Source organism: Podarcis gaigeae, assembly GCF_964106915.1.
Source record: "Podarcis gaigeae genome assembly, chromosome: 3".
NCBI lineage: Eukaryota > Metazoa > Chordata > Lepidosauria > Squamata > Lacertidae > Podarcis > Podarcis gaigeae.
In genome coordinates, this window is record NC_139680.1 from 34,007,376 (window position 1) to 34,027,728 (window position 20,353).

The 20,353-nt window shown below is 40.9% G+C and overlaps 1 long non-coding RNA gene across 1 annotated transcript in view; it reads right to left on the reverse strand.

The window, feature by feature from the left end:
* Positions 1-3,084: 3,084 nt before the first annotated feature.
* The window catches only part of LOC310840791, a 38,067-nt gene continuing 20,798 nt past the window's right edge, over positions 3,085-20,353 (reverse strand). Inside the window, exon 3 of the long non-coding RNA XR_014562139.1 lies at positions 3,085-3,663. This is a non-coding gene — a long non-coding RNA (uncharacterized lncRNA). The remainder of the gene's footprint in view (positions 3,664-20,353) is intronic.

Consider the following 20,353-nt stretch of genomic DNA (forward strand, 5'->3'; position numbering starts at 1 on the left):
TGTATGGGATAATGATTCGCTTGAGTTGCATAGCTGCAGGGCTAGGTCATCATTGCTCATGAGTGCAACTTCAGAATTTAAGAGCTCCATCTTGTTATCACAAATTGGAATCTGATTATATTCTTGCAGGTTCAGGCTGTACCTTGCAGTTCCTTACTAAAGAGCAGAACTGTACTTTGTTCTACTTTATATTTATGGCAGTACTTTAAGGAGTTTATTTTAAATGTGTGTTAGATTTTCTTCGATAGAGTCTACTCTGAGTACTAATTAATTGTAACCATATGTTGAGATATCATCAGCTCTTTCATTCTGCATGCAATGATTTCCCCCCATTAATTACTTTTTTTAAAAGACCAGGTTTGGAAGAAAATAGAGTGGACACCCCTTGTTCATATGTGTGTTATTGATGAGGAGGTGAAAGACTGAAGGAGAATGGAAAGGGAAATACAAGGATCTGAAGGATCATGGTGGGGAGAGAAAGGAAGGACCCCATCATACTTCCTTCATGGGGTATATAGGTTTATTTATTCCATGTCAATCTGAGAAGACCTAGGTGGTGTGTGTGTCCCATCTCAAATGTAAAATCAGGACTACTTCATGAATTATATATTTTCTTGTTAAGACCTAAGCCTCTTAAGTGTGCACCTAAGAATGAAAGGATACATGAGAGAAATGTGTATATGCAAACATATTAGCATACAGGCACACATTCATGAGGCAGGATTGGCTCTGAACTGTACACCTGCTGGCATAGTCTGATTAGAGACAGGATACATATCCAGAATGTATGAAATAGCCTTTTGGTGCGCATCACAGGAAAATTCTCAGTTTGCCCGCATTTTAGGACCCTTACCTGAGGCTTTCTCTACCTATCCAGAACAATGAATGAATGAATGAATGAATGAATGAATGAATCACATATTCTTAAGGGCTTCTTTGGCAGTTTTCAGAATCATGGAGCACAGACAGTTCCAGACAAGGCAGACCTTTCTGCTCTACTATATTGGCGCTTTCTCTCTCTCTCTCGGACAGACAGGCAGACCCAATTCCACAACACAAACCCCTTGGGCAGCTGCAAAGGACCCAATACTATCTATCATACCTGCCCTGTCTCGTCTCCCCATTTTAAATGTCTGGTTTTCAATACAGAGTTTCCCACAATATTCCACAGTAGGGATGGACAAATGTGTTAATTTCAGCTCTCTCGGTTTCTCATTCCCCCCCCCCCCCAGTCTTAAATTCAGTTCTCCACATTTCTGCAGCAATTTTGGGTTAAAAAATAAATAAATCTCCATGAAATTTCTTCAGCATTTTAGTACAGATTTCTCCTAATACCTTTTATATACAGTTTTGACTAGTGCACACGTTTTTTGCAAGCAATTTCCCCTGATATACTGCATATCTGCATGCTATTTTCAGATATATCCATTTTTATGCACGCTCTCCCTTAGTACAGGCATCCCTCCCCCCCCCCTCTCAGGACCAGAACCAGCTCTGTGGGCTGACAGGAGAGAGGAATGTCCATCATAAAACACAACTTTGCTTTTGTTCTTCCATATTAAGTTAGGGTAGAAACAGGAAGGCAGGATAGCAAGCAAAGACCACACAGTATCCATGCACTTGAGGTGCCAAGCATGATAAATACAACAGTACCCCTTTGTTCAGAACATTTACCTGATGTATCCCCACCCCATCCCCATTGCCAGATCTTTGGAGGCTCTGGTTATGTTGCAGTTGCCCCAGAGAGGCTTGCAGTTAAAGCCCTGGCCTTCAAAAGCAAACCTAATGGGAGTGGGAGGTGTTTTTGAGTCCTAGGTTCACTTCCTCATTACTGCAGTGCCTTATTAATCACAGATGCTCAGCAGCTTTAATGGGAATGCTACACAGTGACGCAATTAGCTTTCCATCAGGTGAGTGCACAGCAGAAAAGAGTCCCCAAGGAATACTGTTCACTAGCAGCAGGTGTTAATGAGGTACTAACAAGGCAATATGTCAGAACACAGAAAATTGCCCATTAGCCAATATCCATGGAGATAATGTTGAAGTATGGCACCTTATGACAAAATATTTAAAATAGGTGTGTAAACAAGTGTGTATTGAAACAGGCTGCTGCCACTCAGACTCTAATATTGCACAGTTGAAAATGCAGGCATGTCCACTATCTGATTTCATGGCGAAGCTCACAGTAAGCCATCTAATCTAAGCCCACGATTCTGCAAGCACTTGAATGTTCAGCTGCTTTCATCCCATTACACAAGGGAACTTTGCGTCGTCGTTTTTCACATGTAGTTTCTGAGGATGTAAATGGCAGGAATGTTGAAATACACACCGAAGTCAAGGGAATAACAACAACAACAAATTATTTATACCCCGCCCATCTGGCTGGGTTTCCCCAGCCACTCTGGGCAGCTTCCAACCGAATGTTAAAAACACAATACAGCATTACACAATACACAATACAACACAGAACATCACTGTAGATAACCATAGCAGACCCATTGGTTTAAACCTGAGTCTATCCCAATCATGTATAAAGGGAAAGATTGGCGTCCAAAGGAGTACTATGGACTCACCCTGTTTACTTCCTTATAGCTTCTCCTTCCAAACACCTTTCTCCCCAGGTAAGCGCTTATATGAACAGACTGCACCAAATGAAACCTTGGGGTAAAGGAGGTCTTAGCACCCATCTAACCACTCCATATAAGGTAAAGGTAAAGGTACCCCTGCCCATACGGGCCAGTCGTGTCCGACTCTAGGGTTGTGCGCCCATCTCACTTAAGAGGCCGGGGGCCAGCGCTGTCCGAAGACACTTCCGGGTCACGTGGCCAGCGTGACAAGCTGCATCTGGCGAGCCAGCGCAGCACACGGAAACACCATTTACCTTCCCGCTAGTAAGCGGTCCCTATTTATCTACTTGCACCCGGGGGTGCTTTCGAACTGCTAGGTTGGCAGGTGCTGGGACTGAACGACTGGAGCGCACCCCGCCACGGGGATTCGAACCACCGACCATGCGATCGGCAAGTCCTAGGCGCTGAGGTTTTACCCACAGCGCCACCCGTGTCCCTACCACTCCATATACTCTGCTCTAAAATGTTTATGTGGATCTTCCTGAAGCAATCACAGTTTAAACTGTGTTGCATACTCAGGGGGGATCAGCACTGATTCTGGAGTCCCCAGTGATGCACCTGTACAATATCTTGTTTGCAAGTATGACTCTTCCATATTCTGAGGTGCAAAGCTAAAACAAGTCAGAAGTGCACCTAAGGGACAAACAAGAGAGAAACATCTGATGTGTTTCTGACTCATCTGTTGAACATGTCAACTTCTGATGCCGACTTTCAAAGTTAATGGGCTAGCATTTTAGTTTAGGAGATGTATCTTTGTAAATAACCAGTTGTGCCATCAATTTAGAGTGAAATGAAGCTGGTGGCCACAGTGTAGATAACTGTGGCTAGCTTTTCTACATGGCACTAAGGGTTTGATATATGACAGTTTAGGAAACAGACTTGTATTATGGTGAAGGTCAGGAGGTTGGTGGTTCTTCATTAGAATTTATTTGTGTGCCAACCAGAGTTCCTAATCTAGATCATGCCTAGTAGGTGTAAGAGTCACAAAGTCAATGATTCCTCAATTTCATTCTTTCTCAAAGGGCAGCAGCATGATCTGTTGGAATAAAATGTGAATTTCCCTAATCATTTATGGAGATATTATATCTCTTCACCCTAGGCATAATTTTATTCATTTATTGGACTGGATTTACAGGCCACTAAAAGAGGAAGACAACTAAAACAAACAAATGAATGAATTTACCAAATCAATTTATATGATATAATGGGAATACTAGTAGAGATTGCAGAAAATTCTATTTTAAGAAAACAACACCTACAGAACCAAGTAAAAATTAATGAGAAACAAAAATGAGCTCCCTTTTGTGGCTTGTTTTCATTCAGCTGTATCCAGCTATAAAGGGGCTCTCAAAGAGTGCTACCAATTAGCTGTCAGTACAGAACAGCTTCAGAGAGTAATCCCTAAGCTTCCGGTATCTTTGTGACAACATCCTAATCTCTGTAAATTATTTGGAGTTGCATTTTTTTTTAAAAAAAATCCATTAGAAGTGCTTGCTCTTCTCAGTGTAACACAAATGGCTGCTTAAAAGTGCCTGAAATGATTTCATTACATGTTTGAGTGAGGAATTATATGAAGTAAGAAGGCTTACACTGACTGGTGGTGGTTGGTGCCCACTAGGAATAGTAGGGCAGAAGGCAAGGAGCTCAAACGGTGGGAAGAGTCAATGAGAGGCAGGGCCTACAATTCTAGTTTTGTCCCCATTTGCCCTCCCTGCTGAGTTCTACAAGGTGCAATGCTGGGACTAAAAAGGAGGAGGAAGCTGGCAAGAAGTGCCATCCCTGGACTGGTTGATGATAGCAGGCAGGTGAGGGCCAAATGAGAGTGCACTGAAACCGATGGGGCAAGACTCCATTCACTCTAATGGACCAGTTTCCACAGACTTCACCAAGTAAATTTTAGTCAGATGGAAAGCAGGGGAAGACACATACGTTTTCATTTAAAAATGGAATACAAACCACTCCCACAGTCATATTCTCTTTCAATGGGACAGTTGAACATTTTATTTCTTTCCTTCCAGAAAGAGGTGCACTACCAGAGTGCTGCATACTTTCCAAGAAAGGCACTGAGGCTGCAATGCAAAGCATCCATCCCTAAGCATTGGGATGGATGAGTCACTCTGTTTCTGGTCCTTGTCAATGCATGTGTTGAATCCATCCAGTTACCACATTAAGATGTGGAAAATTAATATGCATATGAAGTTTAATATATATTATGTTGCGGTTAGCATTTATTTTGCAGATTCGACCACAAGTTATATATTAAAATACACACTTTTAGAAATGTGCTCATTTCTAAATGTATTTTATCCTAAAATACCACTTTGTTTCAGGGAGGTGCAAATTAAGTCAGTGTGCTTAACTATAGGGACAAAACAAAACTCTCTTATATTTCTGCTATAGTGTAAGTCCCATTGATATCAGTGGGGCTTACTTCTGTGTAGACATGTATAGGGTTGTGTCAAATGTTGTCATACGTGTGTCATACATGTGGAGGAAAACCTTAAACACGTTGCAGAGTTCCCAAAAAATAGACCAGAGGCAATAGTACTTCATTCAGCAGAGCTTTACATGTGCTGAAGTCAAAAGTAGCATAATAATTATCAAATACAGAACAATCAGAATTGGCTCAGTGCATACAAAATCCAGTTGCAGCATAAACTTAACTCATAATAAGACTAAACCTTACCACTAAGCATTCTATGTACAGAAACAGAAACACCACACCAAAAGGAAGAGAGAGAGAAGAGAAAAATAAGACCCAGGCTCCTTTTGGCCTATATTTATAGTCAGCACGACTCTGCGCAATAGAGATAAGAGAACTAGTTCAAAGCAGGTTCCCAGAAGGTATAACCCAAACAATCATTAACCCTTCTGCCTCTGCTTCTCTCACACAGAGAAGCTTCTAGTAGCTTCTAGAATTAATCAGAATAGGAAAGATTTTTGCACATGAGATCAATACTTTCTGCACTAAGAAATGCAAACTGACAGGTTGCACCACAGGGAAGGGAAACTTCTGGATTGTTTTTGTTTGAGAGGATGTTCAGTTGCAATGGTGGTCAATACCATCCATTTCATTTGAAGAATTCAATATTGTCTATAATATCGTTATGAATTGATGGACCAATTTTTAAAATTTATATACAGCATTTCATTTATATATTTCAAAGCAGTTAACAATATACACAATGATTAATGCTGTCCCACTGCCACCCCTGGACTCTTTTCTGCATTGAAGAGTCTGGTCTGAACTAATAGGTCTGATGTTGTTAACATGTTTGGCAAGCTGCTCTTGGTGTAAATGGCTGAGATATGATTTGTACTCTAAAACAGTGTTCTTCAAACTAAACTTCGCAAACGCCTTTCACATGTATTTGTCTGCCTAGAAGTCCCTCCCCCCACATGGGATATGGAGACCTTTTCATGTTGTGGAAGATTTTGGGGTGCATTCTGAGTCACACTGCCAGTCTATAAACAGAGTTGTCTAGGCCTGTTTGGACTCTGTCTTTGTCCTACCTGCTGTTCCTCAGAAACTATCCAGGAGCTACGCATCTGAGGGCAAGGCTAGCTTTACTTTCAGGGAAACTTGTCCACCATTGTTGATCTTCACATCAATGACACCCTGCTAAGCTTCTAAGGAACCCCAGGGTTCTTCAGAACACAGTTGGAAAATGTCTGCCTTGGCAAATTAAGCACAAAGAGTAAGAAAAAGGCAGGGGGCTATATTCCATGTTTTCTTTTTGGTATAAGTTCAGTTTTCAACCTGCCTAGGTTGTACTAAGTGCTGACTGGCAGCAGGAAATAAAATAAGTGGCCCTGAGTGGAGCGGAGCAGAGGCCTCACGTTGACCAGTATTGATCAAACCCCACCCAGGTCAACAGCTGGAAGCTTTCAAGCCTTCAAGCAATCTGATGCATCAAATGTACTTCAAGCACATTGTGACCTGAAATAATGTCTGCATTTTAAACATGTGCCTCCTATAATCTCTCACTCCGTGATGCAGAAAGGTGCACGACCCCAACCCATAGTAAATTTAAGTTCACTTGTGGTGCTTACATGGCAAATTAATTGCACTTATATCTATTGCTTTGTTTGTTTGTTTGTTACAGTAACTGTTGAGCTCCATCTATAGCTCCTTTAGTTACTATGCCCCCCCCTCCATTTCCACTGCAAACAATAATTCTTTACTGAAACTTAATCCCCTCAACTATGAGGTGAACAGTGTGTGAGAACTGTCTTCTCAATAGTGTTTCAACTACCCTGGTTGGTGGTGGTGGTGGGGAATGGAGTCAGTAAGGAAGATACTTTACATATGAGAAGTTCACCTGCTTTCTTTTCAGTGGTCAGAGATGATGGGATTTGCAGTTCAAAAACAGCTGGAGACCCAATTTTGCGAAACACTGCTGCATTGCTTATCTGACCTCCCTGCATACTGGGATACACCAGAGAAGGGTGAGGCAGTGATAAGATTGGTATAGTGCAAACATGCCAGCAGGGGCACCAGATTGGCTCTATTTGCACTATGCCAACCTTGGAACTGCCTCATCCTTCCCCAGCTCCATTCTAGTATGCAGAAAAAACCTCTCTCAGCTGGAGGGGGGTCAGGTAAGCATCACAGCCCCTTTGTGCTATCTGTTGTTCCCTTTCATCTCTGAAGGGGAGGCCCTGCTACTAGCTGTAGCTTATTATGCAGTGACTTGGGACAGGGCCTCCTCTGTAGTGGCACCCAGGTGATGGCATTCCCTTTCTACAAAGGTACACCCTGAAGCATTATTGTATGGCTTTCAGTGCCAGCTGAAGAAGTAACTCTTCACCTAAGCTTTGGAAGATGGGCTGATTTGCTGTAACTGAGTAATGACAATCTGTTGTATTTTATATCATCATCATCATCATCATCATCATCATCATCATCTTAACCTGGTTTTAATGTATTGCATTTTGTTTTTACAGCTTTGCAGTATAAGCAGCTATGCTTGTAAACCACAATAGAACCATATGTCATAAAGGCTGCCACAGAAACCAAATTAATAATAGTTTTGGAATATGTGAAAAGGGCTAATTTGCAATAGTATGTGATCTGAGGTGCAGGGCTGTTGCTATTCTTGTAGCAAACTGTCACTTCGGTTCTCTAGCTGCAAAGCGGTCCTCACTTCAGAAAGATGTTTAAAACAACCTTTCAACATCTCAAGAATCCAGCATCTGACCCTTAGCTTAACTGTTGACACAGGACTGGGGAGCCTTTGACCCACGTGAAGTTGCTGAACTACAACATCCATCATCTATGACCACTGGACATGCTGAATGCAGCTGATGGGAGTTGAAGTCCAACAATTAACTGCTTCCTTCCTTTTCCAAATTCAACTCAGCCCACTCCCTCTGTAGGAGAATGCATGGAACAGGGATGGTTCTCCAGGGCTAACTTACTACAGCTTCACATAATCAGGTGGTTAAGATGATGTTTCAATCATTTACAGGCTTCAACCTATGGAAAGCGTCCATACATGTGCAACATTGATACTGGACTCTCCAAGATACAGAAGGTATAAGATTACATACTGTACAGCTTCACACTGTGTTTTACTTACTGGTAGGAAGAGATCTGCCATGGGGGAGAGGGATACTCCCCAGTTTAGACCAGGGCATGAAAAACAAAACAAAACTCTATGCTTTAGAAGGCTACACTGAAAACTATGAAGAAAACAGCATTTTATTTTGAACTGAAGGCAAACAACAGGCAACAAAAGAGCAAACAGAACAATTCAAGCAGATCATTAAGAGGAAAAGGAAACTCTATGGCTTCATATAATGGGTGAGCTATATAAAAAAAATCTTAAACACAGGTAGTTCTTCAAGTCCCTGCAATCTGGTGCTTAAGTCCCAATTGGTGTAAGGCTCTAAGTGATATCACCAGATCCTGCCCCCCTCCCCAGGATTATCCCTTGGTGCCATATTCCTTACCTCTCCCTCCCAGTGACCAATTCAGAAGCAAGAAGAATATATGGAGGGAGGGATGGTTGTGGCCATGTGATTTGCCAGCAGTCCATTTGGGGGTGCTAAATATCTTCTCCCTCCTCAGAGTGGGCTGTCAGGAAAACAGCCCTATCTAGGAGGACTAGAAATATTGCCTAAGTAGACTTGTATGATCCATTCAATCATGTCTTAAAAAGATTTCTGAAACCCACATTTACTTTTAATGTTTCTAGGTCTGCAAGCCACAAGATAATAAATAGCCCAGTTATAATGGCTGTCTGTGTTTCTAACATTAGTAACAGAGGACATTAATTTAGGACACCGGAAGGTCCTTAAATAACTATAGGTTCTATTGTATATTCCCTACAGTACTAAGTTTAAATATTTTTGAAGTTAATAAAAATGTGGGAAACACATACACAATTAGAAAATTAAAATAAACACACTGTCGTGTGGGTTTCTAAATTGCTTCCAAAGAGGAAGAAATCAACATTATGAGTTCTACTTATTCTTATGGTTTCCTACTTAGGATTCTAATTCCCTCATTGATAAATTATGTTGTCTGGGATCTAAGCCAATAGTTTCCAGAAGTGAAGAAATCCTTATTGATCTGGATGAGCAGGGAGAGATCTCTCATTTGTTCGACTTTAAGTAGCTCTGTTACTTCTGATCTCTGTAAATGTTTTGATAAACTGAACATCGGAATCTTATCACCATATTCCTGACACGGTACTAAAAACAGATTGTCCTATCTGCTACTATGATGGGATCACTGAATTTGGAACTCACATGGTACGTATACAATTTATTCACAGGAAAACACTAAACATTCAATACAAACGGGTATTGTTCACCCTAACGCAAATGCACTGATCAAACACATTCATATTAGTGGTATTGTTGAAATCACAGTTAAGGAAATCTGAAATATTAGCTTCATTCCAAAAAATTCCACACATGTTCAGACACATGGCAAAATTCAATATGAATGCTTTTAAGTATATGATCCTACATAAGAAGAAGCAAGGAAACGAGGGCTGCATAATTTATTGGTTCAGCAAATTAAAACCCCGTAAGGGATAACATATTCTGCCAGCCCAGGGATGGGGCAGAAATTGCCAAAAGCAAATCCTTGTGTGGACTGTGAGGAATTTTTCTTCCTCTACATTCTGGACAAAAAACCCCTATTCCTGGATGTTCTTTGCCACAGCAGGGGGACAGCTGTTGAATGTTGTACATAGGAAGGAGCCACTGGTAAAACAAGTTTTAAAAAAACATTTTAGCAGATCCTAAACTGGATTTATGAATGAAATCACAACAAAATGCATCCTGATCAATAACCCCAGATAATGTATCAATGGTATGTAAGACTTCTAGGATTGATCTGAGCATATTGCTTCCGAATGAGATGCTGTAACATGTCTTACAAATGTTTCCAAGAAGGCACTAAATGCATTAAGGAAGCACTATACTTTAATATAGATTGATCTGATAGCAAATTACAGGTACAGTAAAGTCCTCTGAACCTCACTTTCAGATGTTCCATTTTTTTATTCCGGGAATCATTTTACAAAGGTATGAAAGAAAGCTGCCTATCGGCACTGGAATCTAGTCACCATTTGTACCAGAATGAACACAAATCAATAGCTTCCTTGTGTGCTTTGACTAATCAAGATGGATTAAAGCATGGTGACAGTCTGTCTAGGCAATACAACATGAACAGAATGTCTGTCATTAATTGGTGGCAGGCTGCATTTCACAGCATTTTCCTTTGCAGGGTCAAACAAGTAGTACATTCAGCTCTGGATAGGGGCGCAATTATGTCTGCCTAATTTGCTGCGGAGCTAGGAAGCAGATTGTTCTTGGTCCCTACCCACTTGGTACTCATGCATCTCTCGCAGCTTAGTTCCTGGTGTCAGGAACTGAGGCATGGCCACATCAGAGATTGCAGTGGTGGTACTAAATTCTATGGCTAGGGGAATCAATGTCTTTCCTTCACCATTGAAAGTTGGTTTAAAATGTGAACACTTGAAAGGTTTAAAACACTTGACATCTTTTTGGAGAATTTATTTAGCTACAATAACAACATCAATATCTGCCTAGTGCTTTTAATTATCCTGTGAATCTTCTCAGTAGTACTCTTTGGAAATCAAGCCATCTCGTTGTTCATAATGTTTAACAGTTCATTAAAAGCCTGTCTTTTTCTTATTTTTTAGTGAATACCACTTTTCAACCATATAGTCAAGGCAGCATAAATATGACTGCCATCCATTTAGAAAGGTATTTTCATATTATTTATTTCCATTTTAAAATGGTATGTCAATTTTGCCCAAATAAACATGCTCAAAGCGCCTCACAACAGAGCAACAAAAATGCAAATCAATACATCATTACAGTAACATTCAGGTATAGGTAAATCAATTCAAAACACAACAACAATCCGACGAATGACTCACTTTGATAACAGGAGCATTATAACACATAAAATCTTGAAATATAATCGTATAACAATCTATCCATCTAATACTATAATCATTCTAATGTAATCACATGTCAACAACATATCCAACCCACAGCATGACAGTATTATACCACACAAACTAACGAATCATTATGCAGGCTATTTCCCCCCACCCAGCACCCACAGTTCCTAGCAGCTTGATAATATATTATAGAATGCAGGGCAATTAATAAATCTATACTGTGACGTACTTAAGAATTCACAGAGGCTGAAAATTAAATTGCACACATTTCATTTTAATATCTACTTGCTTAGTGTTGTTGTTTTTAAAGGGCATCTAGGACAAATTATTGGAGGACTGGCCTATCAAAAGATACCACTTATGACAGTTAAATAGAGTTTAGGAAGTATAACCCTGAATACCAGATGCTATGCACATACAGTGGTGTTCATGTTTTAGTTGGGTGGTATAAGATCTGTCCTGTATGCTATTGCAGGATGAGCATTTCTAGTTAATTTTAGTTATTTTAATTTGGTTTTCTAGGGTTTGCTTTTTTAAGTAAGTTGCTTTGAGAGAAGAAAATTGTAGCAAGTGACTAATTGCTGTTGCTGTTGTTGTTGTTGCTGCTGCTACTGCAGAAAAAAACAGCAACAACAAAGTGCTGAGGAAACAGCAAGAAAGGGGGATTAGATGTTGCACAGAGTTGATAACAGCCATGAATAGGTAAAGGGACCCCTGACCATTAGATCCGGTTGCAGATGACTCTGGGGTTGCAGCGCTCATCTCGCTTTACTGGCCGAGGGAGCTGGAGTACAGCTTCTGGGTCATGTGGCCAGCATGACTAAGCTACTTCCGGTGAACCAGAGCAATGCACGGAGACACCATTTACCTTCCTGCCGAAGCGGTACCTATTTATCTACTTGCACTTTGATGTGCTTTCGAACTGCTAGGTTGGCAGGAGCTGGGACCGAGCAATGGGAGCTCACCCCATCGCGGGGATTCGAACCACCGACCTTCTGACCGGCAAGCCCTAGGCTCTGTGGTTTAGACCACAGCGCCACCCGTGTTCCTTCAACAGCCATGAATAGAGACAGCATTTTTCTGGTGTTTTCACTCACCTTGAAAAACCAACTTTCACTTTGTCAATGTTCAATTAACAAAATTTGCCACTCTAGTTCATATCATGACCCTTCTAAGCAGAAATGCCACAGCTGCACCTTCCTGTTTCTTTCCAGTTCCATGGCTGGCAAGTCAAGTGCAATTTTTGCACACACTCCTGCCATGCTGTGACTCAGGCAACTTATCCTATTCTCTAGGTCAGGTAACACTGCTGGCAGATTTTTCTTATAGTTTCTGTCATCCACTGCCAAAAAAGTGGAAAAAGGAGTGGGGTGGAAGACACCTGCAGCTAACCTGCCTAGGGCTGCAACCTTCAAATCACTCTTTCTAGAGCAGTTTCATAATATTCTTGCTGACTGTAATGAATTGCCACAGAGTTGGTGTATTAAATATCTCAGCCTCAGGTATTTTAACCCCCTTGAACTCAGCAGGACTCAACCAGTTTCAGTCCACCTATTCTGATAAAATGAACTTATGGATCAGGCAATTAATCCTCAAGTCACTTAAGGAGGCGTATCTGCAATGTATTCACATTTAGTTTTGCTCAAGTGTGACATTGTAATTCTTTTGGGAAATGCACAAGAAAGACTCCTGAGGGGCTAGGTTGAAGCTGCTGCTGCTGCTTCTATACCTCCCTTCATCCAAGGATCACAGAGTACGTAGTTTACAATATAAATGTTTCATTGTAAATGGCATTGCAAGCAATGACCTCTCATTGAAAACTCTTTGAAATACTAAAATAGTGAGTGGGGGAAGGATCTCAGCAAATTTACACGGTGCAAAGTTGCAATCTTTTGATTTATATGCAGTTTATCACATGCTACATTACCAGTGTCAGGTAGCCCAAGCAGTAAAATTAGATGTGTCTGATGCCTGCAATCAGAATTAACCTCAGAGTTGCTACCTGATCCCCTAAATCACGTGTCTGAACATAATAAAGAATTATACTTGGCATCTAGATTGCAACTTGAGAGCGTTCACTCTGCATATCTCACCTTATTAATCCATATGGCAACCCTGTAAGGTAAGGTGGCATTACTGACCCTATATTGCTGAGACACAGTGGCTTGCACTAAAATATTGGTGATTTTTTCATGAGGATATTAAAAAAAGAAGAACTGCAAACTGAGATGCAAATGTGGAGAACTGAATTAAGACTGGGAAAGTTGGAAACTGAGAGAAACCGATGGACACATTCACCCATCCTTAATTTTGAGAGGTTATTTGTAGACATCACTACATCAAATACCACTTCAGGACTCAAAGCACAGTTGTGAGACCAAAGTTACATGAATAAGAATGACTGCATAGATCAATGATCAGAAAATCACAGAGTTGGAAGGGGCCACAAGCGTAACCTAGAAGAGTTTGGATTTGATATCCCGCCTTTCACTCCCTTTAAGGAGTCTCAAAGCGGCTAACATTCTCCTTTCCCTTCCTCCCCCACAACAAACACTCTGTGGGGTGAGTGGGGCTGAGAGACTTCAAAGAAGTGTGACTGGCCCAAGGTCACCCAGCAGCTGCATGTGGAGGAGCGGAGACGCGAACCCGGTTCCCCAGATTACGAGACTACCGCTCTTAACCACTACACCACACTGGCTCTCACTGCCTAGTCCAACCCCCTGCAATGCAAGAATCTTTTGCCCAATGTGGGGCTCAAAGCCACAACCTGGAGATTAAGAGTCTCATGTTCTACTGACTGAGCCATCCCTTGAGATCCTCCTACACCAGGAAACTTCTGGCACTGACCTGGTGACAATCTGTGTCAGGTGTAGTCAACGTGGTGCTCTCCAAGAGTTGTTGGGACTACAACTCCCATCACCTTCTACCATTAGCCAGGCTGACTGGGGATGAGGGAAGTTGTAGTCCAAAACACCAGGATAATAATTAATAATAATAATTTATTATTTATACCCCGCCCATCTGGCTGAGTTTCCCCAGCCACTCTGGGCGGCTCCCAATCGGTGTTAAAAACAGTACAGCATTACATATTAAAAACTTCCCTGAACAGGAGGAGATAACACTGACTATCATTGTCCTATGTGATCCTCCTGAAAACAAGAAACAAGAATTATTTCATTTTAGAAGCAGCACCATCCCCTACCTTGGTATGGCCGTGTGGCGGGTGCAGCGAGGACTTCAAAAGTATGTTTCATGCATTTGTGGTATGAAACATTTCTTCACAACATACACATCATTCCCAATCCCTGAACAGCCCTTCAGTGAACCTTGGGCTCAGTTGGTTTCATAATGGAGATTAGTTTTCCTAGTACAATGGAGGTGTGTGACTATAGTTTAGTATGCTTTCGTAACAATACCCTATGACTAAAAGTGACATTTTACACTGAATGTATTAAGACACAGATCTGTCTGCTTGGGGAATATATCCATTGCTCCATTATAAACCATCGATAGCTTTATCTTGATTTATTCAGGCAGTATAAAGGGAGATGCAAAGTGCATGTAAATGTTACACTTACACTGAAAGGTGTCCACTAGTTTTATATTGTGCTTTTTGAGATGAAAAGGGGAGAGGAAGATCAATGCACAGAGAAGGCACAGGGAAGAAAGAAGATGTAGAGCTTGCATAGAGAATTCTGATGTGAATATATTTTCTGCCTCCGTGGATCCCATAGGAGATGAGGGGACAAGTATGTAAGCCCTGATTCAACACAAATACTAGATGAAGCTCCCCCCCCAAAAAAAACAACATTCAGAAAGGATGGTAGTACAGAGCCAAGGTCCAAAGCCTCATCAAAAGAGGCATTCTATGGTTGATTGGAACATCTGAGGAGTGGCAGGGAGAGGCCTGCAAATAACATTTGGTTCTTTTTCTTGAATCCGCTGTCAGGAGCAAGAAACCACGAAAGGCAGCATCAGCACTGTGGGTATGGAAGCCTTGTCCCATGAGAGTATTACATCTAGCTACTTCAGCAGTCATTCCCAGGCTGCAATCATCAACATCACTGGTGTCTAAGGGAGTAGAGGATTGAGATCAGATCTGTAGGACTTCCACATCATCCAGCATCTTACAGATTCAAATAAGGGCAATTTGACCTCCCTCTCCCAATTCTCATGCCAAATATCTAGCATAAGGATGTAAGAGGGGATCAGATCAAAGGTTCATCTAGTCAAATATACATATAAACCTTTTATTGCAGCCCAAACAAGGGTGGGAGGGAGGATAATTCTTTTCAGAAGGCACTTTAATAATTACTCTCTACTATGACACTTCAATAGACACTATAATAACTATCCTCTATTGTGAGAGTGACAACATGAGAAATCCATTTTGGACTTTTCTTTTCTTTTTTTGGACCACTTCCCCAATCCAGGAAGAGGGCCGCTATTAAATGATGCAGACCGCCACTCTGCAGAGTACATAACAGGAATACCGAATCTTGAATGTTACAAATGTAGCATATATCAAAGATAATTTGCTACCAAGCATTCATATGACAGAAAACATCTATATTATATTCAGCCTTTCCAGAAAACACGAAAAATTATATATGCAGCGCAAGTATGAGAAATAAAAAAGTGACATACACGATACAAATATGTATACTGTACATCACATTTTTAATTTAACATACTTGTGTTTCATATATAATTTGCAGTGTTTCCTGTGGAGGCTGAATCCAATATAGATATCTTCTGTCATATGAATGCTTGGTAGCAAATTATATACCAAACATTATGTAGGAGAAATGATGACCAGATTCTATTTCATTGTTTTCTCTCCCCCCCCCCCGCCCACTGTTGTAGAGCCTGCACCATGATTCTGCTAGCGCTATATATATAAAAAAGGCCCATTATCCATTAATAAGATGAAGAAATACAGCAGGTACATTTCCAGTTATTATTTTGAGTTAAATATTTATAAAGCTGAACTCCACAATCCTCGACGAGAAGCAGATGTAAATCACCAGCCATGTTTCAGAAAGATCTCTCTAAAGTGAATTTTTAAAAGGAAAGGGGCATGTGAAAGCTTCACAAACAACATTGTTCTTAAAGGCAACAATGATATTGTTGGGGGGGGGGATTCAAATGTAAGGGGTTGCAGCACGAAAGGATGAAACATGAGAGGATATAGGAGGAGATATTTCCCCACTTGGTAGAAGTGTTTAAGCACAGCTGAAGACAATATTGCCAGCAGGTACACAGAGCTATGCAGCTAGGCAGGTTTAATTGCCAATTGGCTGACAACCAGACTGAAAGAGGAGGTGACCACCACACAACATGGTACCCAAAGGATGTGGTAGAATGAGGGCTCACATAAGGGTCTCTCCATATGTGACCAAAGTGGTGCTACAGGTGCTGGCATGTAGCCTCTGGAAGATTGCCCATGACGGTTTCTTGGGCTGAAGAATTGTTTTCAATCCCTACTTTAAGCTAGTCTGAGATAATGTAGTTGAAGAAAGAGACAAAACTGCACTATTAAAAACAGCAATAACAACCTTGAGATTAGGAAAATGTGATGTATACAACTATTTAAGAAGTCAGAGAACGTACATGTGGATCTACCTGTCTGCCAGGAGCTGAGCTATTATAGCACAATTTTTATATCATGATGATGATGCTGCCATTCATGCTTAGCTCTTAAGCGTGGTTCACAACATAAAAGTACAATATATGACTAGGAAAACCAGGAGGAATAATTAGCCACCAGGGACAGGGAAGAGATAGTGAATGTTTCTAGGACCATGCAAATAATGCTTCACATTTAGCCCATCGAGCCTAGGCAAGACTTTGAGGCTTTCAGATATGAACATTAGATTACTCCATTACATATGAAAGCTCAAATCTGAGCAACTTTGGCATTCACATTGGGTAATTAGAAGGATTTCAAAGCTGTTTATTAAAGGTCAAATTCTATCATAAACAGCTTATATGAGTTTCTAAGAGAAGGGCTTTAGAAATTACCAGAGTTCTGGGAATAAAAATATCCAGTTCTGCCATAGCAGAACTTTTAACTGTTGTTAAAAATACATTTTTACTGGGTCTGTCCTGAAACGTAGACAATAACAATACAGCATTTTGTGTTCCTAATTACATCTTTAGTACATATGGATGGACATCCTATCTTCAATTAGTCCTTATGTGTGCAAGTCTCATTAGATGAATCTAATGTCTGAAGACTAGGAGCAGGACTAGATAACTATAATGCTAAGTCTGACTACAAATCCATCTGCTTTACCTTCTGCTATATTTTTATTGGCTACATATGTACATTCCTACACTGGGCATCTTTATTTATAGGTCAGATAATATCAACTGGCCTCTCATCTTAAAGGAGAAAGACCGGCCATTTTCTCAGCTGGGAGGAAAGTGTCAGCAGAGTTGCCATGAGGGGCAGACTAATCCTTGTTGCTTCAGAAAGGCAGACTGGGATGGCCACTTACAAAATGCCCCCCAGAGGGCACATATTTGCATAAAATTTGAATATGCTAATGTATATGTATAGGTACAGAATTAGAAATAATGATAATAAATCAAAATAACATTGAGCTCACCATAGTGGGGATTGTGCCATGATCAGGTAAGCACTCTGCCCACTCATCCTGTTGCCTGGTAAATAACTGTTGATAGGCAAATTCAAGGCCGCTGCTCTTCCCTTTTAATTCATTTACATTCTAACACCTATTTCTTCTGGCTGCTTTGAGCACCTAAAGGTTTAATCTTCCCCAGGCCCCCATCTCACAAAGAAGTTTGTCTAACTTCATTAACACTTGTTGATTCAGCTAGGATAACCACACCCAATACACAACCCAGGAAATGTGCCTAACCTACCTAGCTTTACATGAGCTAATTACTGATGCTTAGAATACACACTACATTTCCTTAGATTCTAACCCCCAGATAATCCAACACAGTTTTTGGCACAAGCTTAATTAAACATCTCATGCAGGACACTAGTCCTGACTTAATTGGTTTTAATTAAGTGATTAGCAAGGTCTAACACACACTTAAATCTACAGGAGTCTAGCTATCAATCCACACCCGAGACTAGCTTTTGCCACCCCAAACCTTAATTAAATTCCGGCTCTAGCATGATCCAGAATTTAGGCTGCCTTGCACCTCCCAGATTCACAACAGTACATAGTTTAGAACCCCTCCTGTGTCCTGAAGTAGCATTTCCACGCTCCGCCACTGCACATCACAAGCTTCACAGAGTATGTGATCTACCACAAAGGCATAACACTTTGCAAAATGTGTCCTAAAAGGTCTCATTTCTGGAAATAGCTTATCTTGGCAGCTGCGGGGCACATTGGTACCTTTCCAGGATATTGGAATTGCCAGGTTCTGTTAATGTAAAAAGCTAATCTGAAAAGAGGAAGAGGTGGCAGTACAATCGTGACATATACTCCTAAAGAGCTCCTATACATTTGTTTAACATTTAGCATGTAGTTGCTTCTCACTGCTTTAATTGGATCCCAGGCACATGCCTTCAGTGCCTTTCTGAAGAGGAATTACTTCCCATAGTTCCAATTTCACTATCCATGTCAGTGTATTACTTTGATTAAGCAGTAAGACATGACAAGTGTGATTTACAAATGACATTCATCCTTGGTCACAGAAACCATCAAACTTGTTTTTTAATCTGATGTATCTGAAGGCAAAAAGAGATCATGTTAAGTCCACCACTATATTACAGGCTAATGAGGTCTAGCTGGGTGCTTACCAGCTAGCCTGTTCCCCCCACCCCACCCTGACTCCTATTTTTAATTTGTGTATTTATCAGTTTAAGTTACACACACACACACAAACACACACACACACACACACACTTACTTAACTTCCAGAATAAGATTAAAACCTTTAAATAATTTGGTCTGCAATCCTAACCTGGCTTACCTTGGAGTAAGCCCCATTTAATTCACTAAGACCTGCTTCTGAGAAGACATAGTTAAGATGGTGCTGTAATTCACAGATGCCATGACACCACAGTCTCATCGAGCCAAAAATATGGATGTAATGTTTGTATATGGGCTGCTTATACTGAGTTAATGTAATGTGCAGTATGCTTCTTTTCCTTTTAGCAATCATTAAGCAAAGATTGGAGCAGTGGAGGGTGCTTTAATTTTTTCATGTGGTTGACTTCTGCGGGGTTCATAAGCATTGGTCAGTTACTTTTTTCATTTGTCTGGAACATTGCCTTCAGCTGCATTCAGCTGAGTGCCTCTCAGTTTTCTCAAAAGATTATTTCAAAATGTAATTGTCTTAGACAAAAGAGTGAACATTCCTATGCTATGTTTTTTGTCTGTTACAAATCAATATGAATAGACTCTTACAAATCAACCAAGAATATAGATAGCAGTCATCCTGTACTCCCAGGTGGGTCACAAAACTAGAATTAATCTGTACCTTGGAAGATTAACTTCACACCGTGAACTGCCTGCTTTAAATTAGTATATGAATCAAATACTGTAGTTACCTCTTCTCCTAAGTTCCATCTACAGACTACCAGGAATCCACTCAGGTGAAACTTGCAGTGCTGTTTGCTAAAAGAAAAGAGAAGTGTGTGTGTGTTTTCCTTCCTTCCTTGATCAGTGTCCTTCAAACCTGGGTCCTCAAATGTTATTGGGCTACGATTCCCATCATCTTTAGCCATTGACTAAGCTGGCTGGAGATGATGAGAATTGCAGTCTACAGAATTGGATGTGCCTCAGAAATTCCCAATGGCTAGATAGAGAGGCCTGGAGGCTGGCATTTGACCCCTGGGCCTGAGGTTCTGCACCTGGGTGTATTGAGCCAGACTAGGACCAGGGAGCCATATTCTTACTCAGGCATGAAGTTCACAATGTGACCTTGGGCCTGTCACACAAGTGTGGTGGTACAGATAGGATGACAAAAGGGGGTACTTTGAATGCCACTTGGAGCTCCTTGGAAGAAGGATAGCAAATATGAAAACCTGCATAACTTCATTGTGTAGATAGGCTGAAACTCTGAGACACCGAGGATGTTACAATGCCACAAAACTCTTCTAAACTGGGCAACCTCCCCCTGCCCACCCTTTGTTTCTGGTGCTGAAAGAGACTGATGCAGAAAAAAGTCCAGTCCAGACCTCCAAGAACATAATGGCTCACAGAGACCATTGGCCTAACCTACTGCAAGTTGTTTTATTAATAGTATTCCAAACTATCCTATTAGTCTAGTTCTCATAAATCCTTGGTA